The sequence below is a fragment of the Grammomys surdaster genome, unplaced genomic scaffold, assembly GCF_004785775.1.
Source record: "Grammomys surdaster isolate TR1022 unplaced genomic scaffold, NIH_TR_1.0 126176, whole genome shotgun sequence".
NCBI lineage: Eukaryota > Metazoa > Chordata > Mammalia > Rodentia > Muridae > Grammomys > Grammomys surdaster.
The window spans coordinates 7,343,257-7,360,003 of NW_021620983.1; the positions used below are offsets into that span (position 1 = coordinate 7,343,257).

Consider the following 16,747-nt stretch of genomic DNA (forward strand, 5'->3'; position numbering starts at 1 on the left):
GCAGCACATGGAGACAGTCACAGCCAGGGCATAGCAGCCCTTCAGGGTCCCTGTTTTTATTTTATAGGTGAATGACATCTATCTTAGGTCACCTTCCATCAATACCAATTACCTGTCATTGGGAATCCCTGCCAGCCTTAGGGCCCTTGTCTTAGGTAGGTAAAGACTGTAAAGGAGTTGCCCGTCATTGACTAACTATTTTCAGTAAAGGCTGAGACTCATTTGAGCAGAAGGGTTTCCTCGTGCCAGCAACATGAGCACCTGCTTAGTAACTGCCTGGGACTGGATCTGCTGTCTGTGAAAAAGGCAAAGAAATACCAATCCTGCTGTGGCTGCCCCAAAGGATAGGACTCCCAAAGGCATGGACGTCTAGCCCATCTTTTAAGGAGCCTTCCCTCCAATTTGAATCCTGCTAGAAACTTCTCTCCATAGTGAGGCTGCACACAAGTACCATTAATAACTGATGAGCAACATGAAGAAATTTCTGGTTTCTCAAAATTAGCAGCAGATTTTCCAGCAGTCTTGTTGGTGGGAACTATGACCATCCAGGTCGAGCTGCTTATCCCCATTGACATCAGAACTAGGGGGTTCTTCACAAAGCTCGAGTAGATCTCCACTTGGGTGAGGCTGCATAATGACAGGGTGCACCCAACACTTAGGAATCCAAACAAGACTTTCAGCATCTTTAGGAAAGACACAAACAGAATCTCTCACCCTGACTAATACAGGGTCAGGGCTTTTCCGTACACCTGATGACAATTCTTTCCATTTCTCTAAGCCCAGTGCCTTCTGGGCTCATTTCCAATGTCTGTCTGCTGCAGACAATGAACACATCCTTATCCACTAGTAAAAACTTGAAAATATATAAAATAAAGGATAGTCTTGCATGAGGTGAGGTAAACTCCCCCCCTTTTGTTTTTCAAGATAATTTTTCAAAGTTAAATACATTCTTTCTACTATAGCCTGGCCTTTAACAGCTGAGCAATCTCTCCAGCCCTGAGTTACTAGTGAAACCAATTTTCCATTGTCTTCTCTTCCTCTTTTGCTAACATGGCCTGAGAGAGGACAACTGCTTTTCTAAACCCCTCTCTCATTTTCAAGGTCTAAATTTTCATCTCTTTCTTAGGAGGTGTCACACTAAGCCTCAACACTCCTGAGTTACTCTCTTTTAGTACCTGAGAATTCGCTTTGGCTAGATTTTCTATTTTAGCCCATGCTTCTTCTCACTTTTTCATTTTTAGCTTCTCTTTGAGTTTCTCTGCTTTGAACTGCTGGGTGTAGTCATTGAAGAGTTTCTGGTTCATCTCCGTGAAGAGTTTCAGAGCATTGTATATCAAGCCATGTATTGTCTTGTTCCAGTGGGTCTCTGAGTTGTGGTATAAGGATGGAAACATGATGGGCAGAATTTTCACTGCATTGTCACTGATTAAACTCATGTTGTACTCATTATTCCAGTAATAGAGTGTCCATTCTGCCACCTGGAAGTGAGGGCTGGAAACTCATTTGGTTAACTGTCAGAAAAGTGGCTCCATGATCTTCTAAAATTCTAAAATTTCTAAAATTTCTTCTAATTCATTTAAAAAAATATTTCTTTTGAACTGTGAGTCTTTAGCCAGTATTTGAGAAGTGCCATTACCACTGGTTCAGTGAGGGTGCTGTTCTTCTCTTAAAACTGCATGACACAGTGCACCAGCTTGGGATGGTAGACACTCAGGGACCTCACTTTGTATAAGGGCAGCAACACCTTGAACAGGAAAATCTTGTGTTCTTCCATTAGTGGTAAGGAAAATCAATTAATTATACTTCCCAGGATCTCCAGTAATTTTGCTATGCCATTGTGGTGCTCTGTCTCATACATAAACCTATAAAATATATTATTGATCTGTTTTCTGATATAAGCACACAGGCCTAAGAACTTTACATAGATTCTGTACTGGGTTGCTTTTAGAAAATCTCTCTCCGGAGGATCCCTGCAATACAAACTTCTGATCAATATATTTCTTTGCTATATTATCCTGGAAATTTGGAAAGTATAAAAATCTTAAGAAAAATTGATAAACAAGCTGCAGATGAGGCCAGGCTGCTTCTAACGTTGGTTCATCTTCTCCTGGGTTGAATTCTGCTCCAGTACAATTGGAGGAGGGTGGCAAGGTTCAAAACATATTAACTGCAAACATGTGGATGGCTTTGGGTAAATGGGCTCTGTGGTTGCCGTCCAGTTGTGGGTGACATGTTCCACCATTTTGTTTAGCACAGTTCGCTTTACTTCTTTCCACTTCAGGTCACTCAGTTGGTCAGAAACAAAGTCAAAGAGAGCACAACACTGATGTAGCTTCTGGATGAAAAGCTTCTCTTGACCCGCAGGAGGAACATCTTGAAGATGGGAATTTTTTCAGTTGTCTATTATTGTTGGCATTAAACCATGAAGAGTTCTGCCAACTGTCTTTCTTCACAGGGACTACGATTGGCTGAAGGACTGATACTTTTATTTTAATAGATGTAGAAGACTGGACAACTCCAAGGCTGTTTTTCCTGATGGCTATCTCTACTTCTGCTGTATCTTGTCCTTCTTTTGAACCTTTCCCAGTTTTCACTAGTTTTGGTGGTTCTTTCTCTTTCTTGTTTTTATTTGGCATGGCTGGTGCGGACTGCAGCCTCCACAGTGCCTGCAGCCACCCGCCACCACTGCTGCTGCAGCAGCAGCAGCAATGCCCCTGGCCCGTCCATCGTGCCATCCTGGCTGCCACCACCATCACCGGGGGACTGAGTTGCTCGTCCTCTCTCACTTCCCCTTTTCCAGGCTCCCCTTCTAATTTTTTGACCTTGCATTTCTTCAATTTTTCCTTTTCTAAAATTTCTTCCTCATCCTCAGAACAGGAGCTATTCTACACCTCATGCGAGGATTTCTTAGCTGCATCATCCTGTGCCACTACTTGTAGGGAGGAACTCCTATTTGCCATGGTGCAATCAAAATGATCAAACTCTCCTAGTGCTACTTAGTACTTTCAGTTTGATCCCATGCAGTTTCTCCAATATGTTCCACACACTGAGATGACAGACTGGCCTCTTCCAGGAATGATCCCTTCAGGTTCTCCTCTCTTTCCTGATCTTGTTGGGACCTCCACTTGACAGCTATGTTGCTGCCAGTGGCACCGAGCTCGGGCATAGGCATGGAGGATTAAAGAAAGACTCAGACTCAGGTCATCTGTTATGAGGGAATGCCAAAGCTTTTACTGAGCAGGTTCAATATATACATCAAGCCAGGGAAGGAAAAACACAAACTCAAGGAAAAACAGGAATTCAAATGGGGGCAGTAGGATATCAAGTGTAAATTCCCCTCCTGGGGCATCATCTTTCATCAAGTTGTTTTGTTCTTAGAAAAACTTAAGAAAGTTACTTTGCAGAAACCAGCACAGGGAAAGTCTCAGCCAGAGCATATCAGCCCTTCGGGGTGCTACATTAGAGAGTGTTTGGAATACATATGATAGACAGTTGTGAGGAAGATCTATGAGGGAAAATAAAAGGAGCAGATGCAACAACCTTCTGTTTCATGAGGTTAGAAGAGAATTCCTTTGCTCAATTGCACAGAGCACTGGTTTCATGGAAGAAAACAAGAAAAACCAAGTGAAGGCAACACAGTACCATCTGCAGTGTTATAGAGGAATCCTCTATGGAGTTATAGAGCAGAGATCCAACAGAGGTCATTCCAAAGCTCTTCTTCACTCCTTAACTCAAAGATACTATAGCTCCTCAAATTCTGATGTGTGAGGGGGAAGGTTGAGTCTCACAGTGGCTAGTTTGAAAGAAATAGGTTTGTGTAAAATTAATCTTTCAAAGTATCTTTTCAAAATGGCTTGTGATGACCCTGTACCATATTTAGTGATATCACTGACTCTAAGTCTTAGGCATCAGCATCACTGCTTCCCATGATATGACAGTAACTGACTCCAGATATTGACATATTTCGCAGAAAGAACAGTTATTCCTGGCTGGAGAACCATGCTTAAAATGAATGTCTGAAGTCTATTTTTCCATTGTAAGTCTTGTAAGTGAAATATACATAAGCACTGCTATTCTGAGCCTCTAGTAACCAACCCAGGAAAGGAAGATGGTATGCCAAATCTCTATTTTATGTGAGTGGTGTAACTTTTCATAATGATTGTACCTAGTGACTTGCATAGGTTGGGGAATGAGAAGGCTGCTAAAAAATATCCAAGAAAAAGCAGAGAGATAAATGTTAACCAAAAGATTGTTCATACAACTAAATTCCTTTTCTAATTTTCTTAAAGATACAAGATTTTTTGCTTGTTTGTTTTTAAGACAGCATAACAATTTTTCCTTTATAGCAGTTGACATTGTCTCAGATATTTTAATGTGATGAGGCATAAATTTCTAAATTATTATTGAAGTACTAATTTTAGCATTATTATAGTAAAAAAGATTTCTAAGTGAACCATTTTAGTTGGTCATCATATTAGCCTAATTCTTTTTTTTTTGTTTTTTTCTTTTGTTTTTTTCAGTAGCTAACCCTAAAGACTGGCAGGGTTTTTACTAAGACAGTGATTTGGGTAAGCCAGGTGAAAGTTCCAATGTGAGGTGTCTATGGGAGTCTCATAGACAACACTAATGACTGGCATTTGTCCTAAGGTGTTGTTATCTTTTCTACTTCTATTGCTCCCAAGAGACACCATGATCAAGGCAATTATAAAGCAGAACATTTAATTGGGGGGCTTACTTAAGGTTTTAGAGGGTTAGGACATGAGCATCGTAGTAAATAGCATGGACACAGGAAGGTGGGTATAGTGCTGGAGCAGTATCTGAGAGCTCATATATTGAGACAACAAGAAGGCATAGACACTTGAAAACCACTTCCAGTAACACACCTCTTCCAACAATATTATACCTCCTTAGCCTTCCCAACCAGTTCTATCACAAATGAACAAACATTCACATATATGCACCTATGGTGGCCATTATCCATCAAACTTCCACAGCTGGAAAAGTTATCAATATATAAAGTACCTTTTAGTCTAATTCTGTCCATTAACACTGCAGTTGTCTCTCTCCACCTTGTTTCCCTTCCATGTGGCTCTCTTCTAGGCACTCACTATAGACCTGGTCTAGCTTCTTCATTTTCCGTCAGTGTATAGATGACCATCTCCATCATCAATAGCTAAACTGACATTGCCTCATTCCTCAATATTCTCAGCTCCGGGTGTTATCAAATATCACTTTGAGAGCTTATTTCTTGTCTCCACAAGTCACCTGTCTGAGATTGTCTCTCACTCAACACCTAAATATCTTATTTAAGTGACCTTCCCCATCTCTACTCCTCATATCTCCCTTGAACAAAATCCAAACTGCTTTAAATTTAAGATATTCTACTTTCCTTCCCACCTTTTTACCTTGCACATCCATAACTACCTTTCCATCTTTATACTTCTCAAACACATAAATACTTTCTAGAATTCTTCTTGTCCTCAGTCCCTCCAAAACTAAACAACACCATTCACAACACCAACTACAACTCTTTCTGCTCTGCTCATCACTATATATATATATATATATATATATATATACATATATATATATATATGTATAATTTTATATATATATAAAATTAATTCCAGGAGTCCCCATCACAATCTATTCCCACAATCTCTCTCTCTCTCTCTCAGCCTCTAAGTTACAGAGGACCCCTATTCCTTCCACTGTCTCAGAATCTAGTCCTATAAATTTCTCTTCTTATAAACTTGTCACATACATTTCTTTCCTGTAGAGACAGTAATTGCCTCAACAGGACAGCCCTTCAAGCTACGTTTTCATCCTTTAGGACTCACCCCACTTATCTCCAGGCTACCCTACTACATAACCCAGATAATAACACATCTAATCCTCCTTTAACACAAGACTTCTTACTTACATCAAATATTTCACTTGAATACTAAATCCATTCTGTCCTTTCTCCAAGTAAACCTCTTATTCCAGCAGATAAAATCTTTTTGTTTTGTTTTTTACAAAACAGTATACCCAAAATTACAATGTATAAATGCAAGTCATAAGAGAATGTTTTAAGTTCTGAGAATATAAAAGCTTAATAAATAATCATTCTCAGCTTAATATATGGATTTGAGAAAGTGATAATTGTATCTGAGAAAATAATTTAAGGGATATGAAAGGCTGTTTCAGATTTCTTCTCATCGTTCTGTTGTTGTTTGAGTCCCCAAACTTTTACTCTGATTTAAAAAACATAAACCTACTAGGTTTTCTACAGTGTAAATTTCAATACAATTAAAAATATCAACGGTAATGCTAATATTTAATTTTCCTCTTGTTTTTAAACTTAAAGTTTTTATAAACTTCAGAAAATTAACTTAAATATAACTCCAGATAAATACTCATAACCACCAACCTCCTTATTTTTTCCACCTGTCTATTTGTGAGCTTGGAATATTTTTCCCTTCTATGGCCTTTGGGCTCCACCAATTACCAAGACCACAAGCTTAAAAATTTCAAAAGTACATTCAAGATAAGTACCCCTAAAATTCTTATCTGTAACATAGTCTTTATCTGTCCCTGCAGATTTCAAATCAATAAAGACTGCTCCAACAACTCCAGCCCCTGTGCCAGCCCCAACTGTTTCCTCTGTTCCTACATCCTAGTCGAGCCTCACTATTTCTCTTCCTTATCCTCAGATGTCCCAAGAGAACTTGATCATCTAGTGATATAACCTGCCCCTCTCCAAATTTACCAATATTCCAGTTTCCTTAGGTCCCCAACATGAATGCTACCAATATCAGTAGAAAGTAACCAAAGAGAATGATTCTCACTTATCTATCACCAATCAACACAAAAATAAAACAAAATATGGGACTGAAGAAACTCTAGATATCCCAAACTGTTGTACACAGGTTAACACAGGCTAGAGCATAGTAACCATTGAACACAGGTAAACACAGGCTAGAGCATAGCAACTGTTCCACACAGGTTAACACAGGCTAGAACATAGCAACCATTGCACCCAGGTTAACACACTCTAGAGCATAGCAATTGTTGTACACAAATTTTACACTTTTAACCTTTCTCTTCCTTCTGATAAAAACTGTTATATTCCTAATTCTAACATACAAGGTAAATTTCCTTTATTTTTCCACTGACTCATTCCTGAAGAAAACATCAACGTCTAATTATCAAAATTAATTATTATACTAATATGTCCAATCAGGAATTACCAACTCACTCTGTCACAGACTTCTCCTCTTTCTCCCTATAATCCCACCGCTGCAGAAACACCCTCATTTGCCCTCTTGCTTTTCTTCCTTGCTTCTCCTGTATTTGATGCTCCTCTCCCTGTACCCAGGGTAGTAAAGCTCCCTTGTGCTAAGAATTTGGTGTCGATGTGTATCCTATACTGATACCAGAGTACCAAACTCCCTTTCAAAAATTTTGTTATTTGGTCATGAAAATCATTGTTTTGTTTATTCCTAATAAATATATTAAAATATATTATCTAAATTTATAAAACTATTAGCAACTAAGCTTCTCCCATGCATATAGTATCAACCCCATCCAAATAATTAGTTGGGTATATTCTAATGTGGGAAATCCATGGTCCCTAATAAGTCCATAAAGATATATTTACATCTGAAGAGTTTTAATTTTTTTTTAATTTGGAAGTCTCTGAGATGCTTCAACACAGATTCAAGACAGACATAAAAATACCTTTTGGAGAATTTTCTATCTGGATTGATTAGAAATTTTGTTTAGGATTCAACAGTGCTTAATAAAATTAAAGAACTTATCAATCTCTGAGCAGGAGTAATCAATCTTAAACAAAGGAAATAGCTTTCCTAAGGTTTAGGGTGTTGCTATTTCAGTGGTTTTTCAGATCATCTGTCTTCCGTCTGTAAACACAGATGGTATGATTTAAAGAATGCAAAATTTCTTTTGGAAAACTAACTATAAATCCAAAATATTTGTCCACTACTACATAGGACAGTTCCAGGAAAGCTGTCCTCATGGGAAGCTCCCTTGAGAAGAGGCAGAGTGAATACTTTGATGAGGGGGAAGGAAAGAATGAATATTTAGTGGAGGTGAGAGGTAAAACTTTCATCTGAAATGTGGGAAGAAAGTATGGAAAAGGAGATTGAAAAGACAGATAAACAAGATGTCTAAACTGTGGGTACATTTTACAGTTGTTTTCTTCGTGTTTTGTTTAATAGGAACTGACCATAGAATCTCTAAAAGTCATTAATCCTGTGTCAGAAGAGGCAGAGACAAGAGTATCCTGGGTAGCTCATTGAATAGCTATCCTGGTTATGAAGCAGCAAAATTTCCTGCCTCAATGAAACAGAATGCAAGGGAAGACCAATACCTGATGTAGTCCTCTGTTCTGCACATATGTGCATGTCCAAACATCCAAACACATACACAAACATGCTTGTATGCATGTGCACTCATGCATATTCACACATTTACAGAAACTCAAAGATGAAGACAATAAATTCGTATAAATGTCAAATGAATATCCGAATAGAGTCACAGTCAAGTACTTTCTGTGAATTGTGCTCAGAATGGGTGAAGGTCATTCTTTTTTAATATCATTGAAGTTCTTGGATCTCTCTGCAATAATCACAGTTGTAGGGTGTGGGTATGTCACACAAAGTGGAATAACATATGGTAGCTATAATTGACCCCAGTACTTATGAGTCACATTCCTGGTGCCATGTTGCAAATATAACAGGAGAAGAAGCTTCTGGAATGGTAATGAGGCTTCATTACAGATGTAGACAAAACAGATGCATCTAATAATAAGGTTCATGGCTTTATGATAATAAAATCCATTATTTAATGGAATATTGGAGGTCCAGCAAAGACACTTTAGCTGCCCTTTTAGAACCTGAGGGAATATCATCTGTACCTCCTGTGTCTGTAATGTGCTCATCTTTGACACACCCACACCCTACAACTGTGATTACTGCAGAGAGATCCAAGAACTTCAAAGGTATTAAAAAGAATGACCTTCACCCATTCTGAGCATAATTTGACCTAAATCATCCATGCAGTAAGGGTCCTTATAATTGAAAGTTGCCAAGATATCCAACAGTAAGAGTATAGTTCATTCTGACTTTTAGTCATTGATTTTTTTTAAAGTGAAAAAAGGTGTGAGTTTCAACCTCCAACACCTACTAGAATCAGATGCATCAAGCTGGAATACTGACCCCTTAATTCTGGTTGGAATCTTTATCTTCATAAATCCCCATGACCATTATCCTTAAATGAGAATAAATACGTGCTTCTGTTTCCTGTAATGAGTTGGAGGTAGTGGTGTGTCATGCTGTGTACAGTGGGAGATAGTCTCTGATTAGGGGTTTCCCACTTTTGTTTCAAAGTCAATCCTGAAGTAGTGTAAAGATGTCAAAATTGAGAAACTGAAGGTTCTTTACAACAATAGGAATACATCTTTTACAGATATTTATACAACTATAGGCAATAGAGATGAACATTTATTAATCACTTGCTGTATACAGGATTTTGTTATGATGCTGTGGAAGATCAGGCTTACTTTCCTAACAGCTGTTCCCCTGCCTACCCTCTCTGTAGTGTTAAAATTGGAATAGGTTTATACCCTTCTCATCAATTTTTCAAAATGACTTATTATGTACTTATGTATTTACGGATTTATTTGTTGATTCATTCATTCATTTATTTATGTGTCTGTGCATTTGTACCCATGTGAGCCAGTAGCAGGATTTTGGCATCCATTACTGAATTCCAGATGTTTCTGGGCTATCTGATGTCAGTGGTAGTATCCAATGTGTAGTCATCTGTCAAAGCAGCAAAAGCTCTTAACTAACAGACCCCTAGCTCCTCCACTATTTATAACAGGAAAAAAAACCTCCCCAATTATACGTACAGAAAACAGCATAGACAGTACCAAAGGAGATTTAAAATAACTTAACTCTAAACTCATTCAGAAAATTCTGGCTTATCACTTATACACCAACACATGCTCCTTAGAAGTGCCAGGTTGCTGCACTTGGTAATAGTCTACAGGGGTAAATATTGACTTTGCCACTTAGGACCTAAGTTACCTTAGATAGTTATTTGACCCCTCTGTGCTTTAAATTCTCTATCTTTAAGATTGAGTGACAATACTCATGCCACAAGGCTTTAGGAGAATTGAATGCACTGGTGTGGCAAAAGTATCCAGAATAATGCATAAAATATGTAAAGTGTATGTCAGGTTGATGTTCATTATTTATTATCTGTAATCTCCCATGATGTCCCACGTTTCCGAACAATGTATTATCTAAGCGAGATCAGAGCTCCTGAATTATGTGTCTTTCTATCCAGGGCACTCATCTATTTATGTATCTATGAATCTATCTATGAATCTATCTATGTATCTTATCTATCTATCTATCTATCTATCTATCTATCTATCTATACCTATCTATCATTTTTCATAGGAGAAGTGTAGGTTCCTAGGGATTTGTAATCAAGTATTGTCTCTGGAAACTGAGGTATTTCAAATAACCTCATTTTTCTCTATAACAGCACAATTTGTCTTACTTTTTGTTGAATCTTGGTGCTTTGTGCAGTGACTGGAACAGTAGGTGTTCAATAACTATTTTTTTTGTAACTAAAAGGGAATAAACATAACTAGAGTCATACATGATCAGTTAATTGTGACTGGGATTGGGAAGTTTTGTAAGTGTTTTATAAACTTAGAACAATGCTGGATTACATGTTAAATGAACATTGTTCAGAGAATTTTCATAAATTACTAATGTGGACATGCCTGAGAACTCATACTAAAAATTTCAGATTTTCTAAAAGAGGAAATCTGAAATTAAAATACTTTGATGGTAATGAAAAATATCATACTTTCAAAACACAAAGTAGAGAGATTGATGAGAATGGTACAGTTGAATAGAGATAAAGCCAACCTTTCTGCATGGCTTATAAATACTTGTATTTATATGTCACCTATACAGAGGGAAGCCTGCTCGCCCATACATAATAAGTAGGTCATAAATACTATGTTTAGATCAATCTTAGTTATCTTTTTCCTTAACCCTACATTTTAAAATCTGGAATTGTTGGAATTTTACGCTTATCATGGATTTGTTTGTTGTTTTTGCCTTAGGTGGCCTTTGTGATTTAAATTGTGTCTCCCTATGTTTAGGTGAATCAGTTTTGTCTTCTCTTCTTGAGACTCCAGGGAAGTCTTGGAATGCAAAGAACTCTTGAAAAAAGCCTGGTCAAATAGCCTTTATTGTCTCAGTGATGTGGAAGTTTAATACCAACGCAGTGAATATCCTCACATGTACTATAATTTATTTATTTACTTTTTATTTTATTTATTTATTTAATATGTTTTTATTTATTTATTTGTTTATTTACAGGTGTTACATCATTTCTACAGTTCACCTTCCTCCACTACTCCCAGTCCCCCTCACCTACTCTCTCTCCAACACCCACTCCTCCTCTGATTCCCTTTATAAAGGCTTGTAGGCATAAATTTTTGCAACTTATGTTTAATAAGGTTTCAACTTCTCCTGTAGCCCACCACCCAGCAGAAGTAGTGAACAAGAAAACTTAGTATAAGGCAATGTGGACCTGTTCAGCAATCATTTTTTGGAGGCTAGCTTGATCGTCTTGGGCAACAGTACAGTCTTATAACAAATGCCAAATATGACTTAGCAGCTGCAGAGCAGTACTCTAGGCAGACAGACACCAGGCAGCTGTAGTTGAAGCCTAAAGGAACTGTCAGTCGTGCCAACCAGATGGAGGTGAGGCTGCTGATGTAGCAAACTGCTACAGGAACCTCGAGAGCAGTTCTTGGGCAAAATTCTCTTAATGACTGTGTTATCACAAATTAAGCTCAACAACGCTATGTAAGTTAAACCATTATATGTATATCTTTAGCAGAGAATAGCGAGATGGAGCAAATCAAACCAGTGCTCTGGGCTCCTCTCCCATCTTTACCCCTATCTTTGGGGCCATATTTATATTCCTTCATCAAGATTCCTTTCATGTGTTTGTTATATACAAACATCTTTTCACCTGTGTTTGCTTCAGGAAAACAGTCTTCCATTTGTTCGCTTTAGCAAGGTATTCTTTCAACTGTCTGCCTCAGCAAAATATCATTTGATATAACTAAGATTCCAAAGAACTAGAAGTTTCTACTTCACAGGCCTTCCAGGGATAGCAATAGAACCTAGAATTACAAATAACAATAAGGCTATGTAGAAATCCTCATATCAAGGCTGCATAAGTTGACCTAATCAGTTGAAAAGTGTCTCAAGTTCAGGCAGTGTCAGAGTCATCTCCCAATTCTGCTCCTTGGAGCCTCCCACAAGAATATTAAGCTATACAACCATAATCCTTATGCTGAGGTTTTAGCTCAGATCCAGAGAGGTTCAATGACTATTGTTCCATTGCTGTGGAGCTGCTGTGAACCCTGTGTGATCAGTTCTGAGTGCCATGTTCTCCTGGTGTCCTCCACCCCTCTGGCCCCTAGAATCCTTTTTTTCCCACTTCTTGGTTTCCCTGGCTTTGCCTACCGTTTGACTGTGGGTCTCTGTATCTGCTCCACTCAGTTGATGGATGATGGCTCTTTGATGACAGTTAGGGCAGGTGCTGATCTGTGAGAATAGCAGAATACAAGTGGGAATCACTTCATTGACCTTTTTTGTCAGAAGTATTTGGCTCTATCCTGGGTCTTTGGGATGACCAGCCTCTGGCTCCTGTCCATTTACATAGTGTTAGACATGGACTCCTTCTTATGGTGCTAGCCTCAAGTTGAACCAGTCATGTGTTGGCCACTCCCACAAGTTCTGCTGGACTATTACCCCATGACATCTTACAGGAAAGACACATTGTAGGTAGAATGTTTTGTAATCGGGTTGAAGTCCTAGGCCTACTACTGGGAATCTTGTCAATTATAGAAGGTGGGTATTTCATGCTCTGTACCCCCTATTACTTTCAAGACTGTGTTAGGGTCACTCTCTTAGATTCCATGGAATTTCCACTGCACTAAGTTTGTATATTCCACTGCCATGACCTATTTTCCAACCATCTCTTCCACTACTCTATCCCTTTACTCCCCTGTCTGAATCCTCTTGTTCCTATCTCCACCAGCCCTCTCTCTGCTTGCAAAATATATTCTACTTTCCCTTCCAGAGAGATCCATGAATTCCCCATTGACACCTCTCTGTTACTTAGCCTCTCTGGCCTGTGGATTGCAGCATGGATATCCCTCACTTAACTGCTATTGTCTACTTGTAAGTAACAACATACCCTGGTTGTCTTTTCGTATCTGGGTTACCTCACTCACGATGATTTTCTTCTAGTATCATTCATTTGCCTGCAAATTTTATGATGTCATCATTTTAAACAGCTGAGTAATACTACATTTTGTAAACATGCCACATTTCCTTTATGCATTTTTTTGGTTGATGGACATCTAATTTTTGTTCCACTTTCTGTCTATTATGAATAAAGAAGCTATGAATATAGTTGAGCAAGTGTTTTGTTGTAGGTTGAAACATCTTTTGGGTATATGCTCAGGAGTTGTGTCTTGAGATAGATCAGTTCCCAATTTTCTAAGTAACCTCTATATTAATTTTCATAGTGGCTCTACAAACTTACACTTTTACCCTAAAGGGAGCAATATTCTGCTCTAAATTCTTGCAAGCATGAGCTATTGCACTGTCATTGATCTTAGCCAGTCTGACAGGTGTAGATGGAATTTGAAAACCGTTTTGATTTGCATTTCCCTGATGGTTAAGGATGCTGAACATTTCTTTAAGTGTTTCTTGACCTTCCGAGATTCCAGTTGAAAATTCTTTGTTTAGATTTGTTGGCTCCTTGCTGTTATGTCCAGGGCTGAGCTGTATGTGAGTGTTGGTGGGTCAAAAGAAACACACTGGCCAGCTGGGAGTTTTGTGAAGCAGGAAATCAACTATATTGCATCAGGCTCTTGCTTATATAAACTCAGAGCATAGGAAGAGGGAATTTTTGATGGAGTGAGATGACATAGGAGGCAGGGAAGAGTGAAGGAGCATCTGAGGTGACTGACGGGGCCAGTGGCAAAGCTCTACATTAGCAATGGCAGTGGGGCAGAAACAGAGCCAAACACTTCTTGCTGAGTCACCCCAGTACAGAAGTGACTGAGATAGGTCTCAAACCTTAAGCCAGGCATAGGATCTCCCTCAAGGCCCCCAAAACTCAGGCCAGGCTCGAGTATGTCCACCAGGCCCAAACCATGGTTGAGATGGTGCCCAGAATAGATCTATACCCTGTTTTTAAATTGAATTTTTGGTTTGGTGATATTAGTTTCTTGAGTTTATTATATGTTTTGGATACTAACCCTCAGTCAGATATGAAGTTGGTGAAAAATTTTCCCTTCTGTAGGCTGCTATTTTGTGCTATTGACAGTATTCTGTGCCTTATAAAAGCTTTTCAATGTTGAGTCTCATTTATTGATTGTTGTTCTTAGTGTCTCAACTAACCCTGCTCTGTTCAGGAAGTTTTCTTCTGTGTCAATGCATTCATGAATATTCCCTACTGTCCTTTTTATTAGGATCAGTGCCTCCAATTTTTATGTTGAGGTCCTTGATCCACGTGGACTTAAGTTTTGTTCATGATAATGAATATGTTTTTATTTTCATTCTTCTACAGACAGATTTCCAGGTGGACCATTTTGTTTTTAAAGGTAGCAACCTCCAAGTGAGATCAAAGGGCATTGCCTGGGCCTTATTTGCTTTGGCTAAAGAATTTAAAAGCTTTATTTTAACCACATTGTTTTTAGCTTTAAGGTCAGAGTTTAATAAGCTCCAAGGCTATCTTTCAAACAACCAACGAATGAACATAATTATTTGCATTGCATTGTTTTAAATAGAAATCCAAAACCACAATCTTATCTGAAGTGGAAACTTCTGGTTTCATTGCAAAGTCATTCATGTCTAATGAGGTTTTGCTAGGACACACAAGTGATAGGAGGTATTGCTAAAGCAGACAGACACAGGTGAAAGGACATTTTGCTGTAGCAAACACACAAAATGACATATAATGTTCAGAAGAAATATAAATATGACCCTACGAATAATTGGAACTAGAGCATTGGATTAGTTTGCTCCACGTTGCTATTCTTTGTTGACAACACGTATGTATTGGTTGTGCTACACATCACTTGTGGTGATGCCATAGAGCAGAGTTCACCAATGAACAACTTGTGAAGTTCCCGCAGCTTCTTGATGCTTCTGTGGTCTTGGGCCTATTGGCAAGCCTTGCCGTTTCTTTTAGATTGAACTGCCTTTGCTGGTTCATGTGTGGTGTCACCTGAAAGGACTGGACTGCAGCTGCTGATTCATATCAGGTGTTTGATACTGGACTGAACTGCTGAAATCCTGAAAACAAAGATTGGACTTGTTCCCCAAAAACTATTTCTAAATAGGTCTAGTTCCCTGTGTCCTAATAAACTTTCTTTTTCTCTATCCCTGGTGGGTGGTGGGCTAAAGAAGAGGTTGAACCCTGGTTAAAGGAGATTGAGAAATGTTTATGCCTACAGTTCTCCTAATGTAGTTATTTACAAAGTCACTCAGAATAAAAAGACAAAAGCTTTCTGGGCATTTCTTTAAACATTCAAGGTACTGGTAAAACTGTTCTTATTCAAGAGATTTTATGTGTCTCCATGTTCACAATGTAAATGTACTTATGGCTTTGTATACATGCATAAATATGTATGCATGTGCAGGTGCACCTATACAAGTATGCATATTATAGAGGTTAGAAGTCAGTGTAGAACATTTTTCTCTACAATGCTCAATCTTATGTGTTTTGATGGAATCTCTTCACTGAAACTATTGATGGCTCAATCATTCAGAATGCTATGTTGGCACACTACAGTAATACTGCTGTCTGGACGTTTGTGGGACTGTAATGGCCCAGGATCACAGAGGACAGGTCAAAGGAGTTTCAACCCAGGGAACTTCAATCCTTCAATTGTGAGGATGGCAGGAATTGGCTTCCTCCTTGCCTCTCAACCTAGAACCATTAAATCAGCTACCACCACCATCAACCCCTAGTAAGAATTTACTATCCTGAGAGTTTAAGGCTTTACTTCTTATTTCACTTTTCAAAGTTTTTCCCCAAGACCCTATAGACCTTGAATATGCTCTTTAAACATCTTCCAACATCCGACACTGGCCAAAGGTTCATGTCCATACAAACCTTGTACAAGAGACCCTGGCTACCTCCCTAAGGAAATGACATCCCCCCCCAATAGAAACCCTAACTAAGACACATTAGCCCTGAGAGAGTTTTGTTTTTTAATGAATTACTTGTTATAGTCCAGTAAATAATTTAGCATCTTTTTCCCATACTCAGTTGCCTTCTTTAGCCTTGATATGAAGGTATGTTTCTAGTATCACTGTAACTTGTTACATCATGTTCTATTGCTATCCCTGAGAGGTCAGAACTGCTTTTTGAAAGGAAATGAAGAGGAGTGGCTCTATCACTGAAGGGAGGTTGAGGGGAGAGACTGTTAAGAGTAGAGAGAGTTGTTGGGATTTAATGCATGAGCGAAACATAAAAAAAAATTAAGAAAAACAATTCAATGTCAGAACTGAAAAATAATTTACATTTCAGTAAATAATTTAGCCACTTTCTATTTTCTTGAAAATGTAGCAGTAGAATTTTTAAAGTAGAGACATTTTTAAACATTCAGAAGAACAAC

At 38.4% G+C, this 16,747-nt stretch overlaps 1 pseudogene; it reads right to left on the reverse strand.

The window, feature by feature from the left end:
• Positions 1-1,103: 1,103 nt before the first annotated feature.
• LOC114612582 lies at positions 1,104-2,636 on the reverse strand (annotated as a pseudogene).
• Positions 2,637-16,747: the final 14,111 nt, after the last annotated feature.